The 3,467-nt window shown below is 35.3% G+C and overlaps 1 pseudogene; it reads left to right on the plus strand.

Moving 5' to 3' along the window:
- The first annotated feature begins 2,815 nt into the window (after positions 1–2,815).
- Positions 2,816–3,061, plus strand: LOC107007042 (annotated as a pseudogene).
- Positions 3,062–3,467: the final 406 nt, after the last annotated feature.

The raw sequence follows: 3,467 nt of genomic DNA on the forward strand, positions 1-3,467 counted from the left end.
TATATATATATATATATATATATATATATATATATATATATACACACACACTATGTGTATGTAGGGTCTATGTAAACCTCCGAGTAAAAGTAATGAAAAGTTTTAAATTTCTGCTAAATTTGACCTATGCATGTAATGATGTAAGCTAAGAGGCTAGTCTTAGTCCTCAAAGAGGACGACGATGCCGGTTTCATATAGGGGGTATTCCCGGATGTGACAAAAGGAACCCACTAGTGAAATCCCACATACCTGGTGACGAAATACATGAAGAAATCTTCTAATCTCGAGGCTAAAGATGATGAAAGCTTATCATGTTCACGAGCTAGGGTTTGATCGACTTCTTCTTTTCTTTTGTTCTAAGATTGATGACATTTTGTGAATAATTGATTAGGGTAAGTTCTAATTTACTTTCTATACAAAAATTGATAAAAACTATATAGTTTAAGGGTTAAATGACATAGTTTAGGGATCCAATGCATGAGGAAAAGATCAAATGACCCCTGACTTAGAAGCTTTTGGATTCACCGATAGACCACTCCAACGAACCTTGGATGAACCGATGGTCTATGTTGTTTAACCATCGACGGGATTATGGGATTAGAAAATGTGGGGTTCGACCTTCGACCCTGGACCACAGACCATGGACTGACCTACTTTCCTTGCTTGGGTCAGGACGTAGAATATTTTCTTGACCTTTTTTGGTAGGGTTGCTGGTGGTGAAATATGGACCACCAGAATGGACAATGGGTCACCCTACAGTCCATAGGTGGCACCGCCGGTGGTACCTGCAACTTCTGAAATTTTGCATTTTTCGTTCTATTTAGGATACAGGGTGTTACATAATGTGTATTGCTATATTTTTATTTGATTTATATGGATGCAATTTGATTATCATATGTTTAATTTATGAATTGAGGTTGCAAACTTAGTTATAGCTTTCAATATTTGTATATGTATGGAGAGAGAATAAATGAAGTGTGTAACCGAGTTAATGCCTGTAATTAGTTGGGAATTCTTTTTTGATTGAGAAGAAGATTTGGGGTTTCACCTCTTAATGCTATTCTAGATCGAGAGAGAAGAATTATGAAAAATTGTTGGGTTGTTTAGTTGATTACACATGAGAATGTCCGAGAGGAATTATTGTAATAATCATACTGTGATTGAAAATTTTAATATATGATTGAGAATGACCCACCCTATCCATGGGTAATTAAAATTATTTAGAATTCACATTGACAAATCTTTTGATATCGATACCCACTTCTGCAAACTCCTAGATTACGACTCTGCTAACTTGTTACTCGTTTGTTTAAGTTTATTTATCGATTGGTTAGCAAAAATTCTCAATTTGATGATCATAATTGTTTCAACCCGTGTTACCATTTACTTGAATGAATTAGAATTAAAATTGACTTCATAATTGAACTCTATCACATACTACTCCATGTGGATTTGATGCCGACCTCATATGTTGGGTAATTAGATTACTAATGACCGCTTACTTATTTAATGACCTTATAAATAATGTTAGCGCTATCAACTCATGATAATGTATTGAAGACTCTTGTGGTTCGTATATATATAACCTCGAACTTCATACATGTAGTGTCTCTAGATCTTAAGTGCAAAATTATTTTTTTCCATCTTCATGTCATAAGTGGTTAGTTGTTGTAATGACCCGGAAAACTAGTAGGTGAAACTAGACCCTAACGAGTTTTATTTTGAGTTAATTTGAGGGCTAGAGGTTGCATAATGATGTTCCGGGCTTTGGTTGAGGGGTTTAGGGATAAAACGTCAAGGTACAACCCCCCAAAAACCAACCAAGGGTCCTTGAGGGAGACCCAAAATCCTAACCCCAAGGCTACCGCAAAAGAGAAAATTGTCAAAAATGTGATGACCTATTAATGGGGACTATGCCCTGTAGGTCCATCCACGCCACGTGGATGGACTTCGTAGATCAAGGCCCCTATAATTGACACTCAGACCCAAATTGCGGACCTGCAAGATGGGGTGTCACCTCACCTACGGTCTCTGGGTCATGGGTCGTGGATCAACTCTCCGATATGTCACAGTTTTGTCCAAGGTAAGTGTGTTTTTGTAAAAACCTCTTTTAGTTAGTTGAGTTAATGGACAGTTATTATTGATTTATTAATGTATTTTAAGGATTTTTAAAGTATTAAATCTCTTTTTTCAACTCATTATTTAAAAAAAGGGAAAAAGGACAAATTACCTCTCGAACATTCGTAAATGGTATGTGTATACCCCTCGTTAAACTTTTAGGACACGAGTACCCTTACCATCCAAATTGAAACATATATATCCTTTACGCTAACAGAGATACGCGTGTCTCTATTTTAACCATCCATCTAATATTTTTTAAATTTCCTATACAAAATTAAAAGACCCACCCGTATTAATTTTGAAACCCACCCAAATACATTAGACCCACCCAAAAAAAACCCATATAAATAATTCTCTTAGTTTCTTCTCTTTCTCGTTTACCTCTTCCCCAAAGAAATTTCAGACAAATCTAACCCTAAAACTAAACCAAATCCTAATCCTACTATCAGTGGTTGTGTCAATCCTACGATGGTCTTCTTTTCTACACGAAAAGAGAAAGATTATAATACCCATTTCAGTTGTTCTTGTCCTTAAACCGTCATATGCACAAGATGTGTGGACAAAAGAGTTAAGGTTTAATGGTCGTTAGATAAAATCTAATACAAAGATTGTGTGAAACCAAACGGGCCATAAGGTTTAAGGTATTGTTTGTTGGTAGAAGGAAGAAAATCGCAGATAGCAGCCACCGGCCAAAATGTCAAGGAAAAACGATTTGGGTCGCCGGAAAAAATAGCACGAGTTCAATATTCAGAGGGAAAAAGAAGAGGAAGAAAAACTAGCATAGAAGATAAAAGCAAAAAATAATAAGATGAAGGTGGATGGTAAGGACAAGAAGAAGAAAGGTTGTAACGGATTTCAAGTTGACAAGAATTAATTGAAGACAAAGATGACTCCATTAGACAAAGCTAAAGTTGTACAAGCAATGGAGATTGAAAAATAAGATTTTTGTTGTAATGTATTTTGGTGTATTTGATAACTAAAATTGAAGTTGTTTAGCTCTTTCTTCTGCAATTTGCGAAAAAAACTTAGTATTTAATTATGTTTCATGTTGCTATCTATATTTTTTGTTGTGTTCATTAAAAAAAGTCTTCCAACAGTGCTTCCGATGAGATTTGATCAAATTCATACAAAGGTATAATGATGATAATGAGTAAATAATTTATTTATGGATCAAGAAACATGTGAGGAAGTTGAAGAGAAAATGGAGAATGATTTGGGGATAAACATGGTTGGATGGGTCTTCCTCGCATGAAGTTGATGAAAAATTGGAGAATTTATTGTTGACTGTTGACTATTGAGGATGATTTAGGGATGAAGATTGGGGGGGGGGGGATATGCTATTAAAA

Source organism: Solanum pennellii, chromosome 12 (assembly GCF_001406875.1).
Source record: "Solanum pennellii chromosome 12, SPENNV200".
NCBI classification, from domain to species: domain Eukaryota; kingdom Viridiplantae; phylum Streptophyta; class Magnoliopsida; order Solanales; family Solanaceae; genus Solanum; species Solanum pennellii.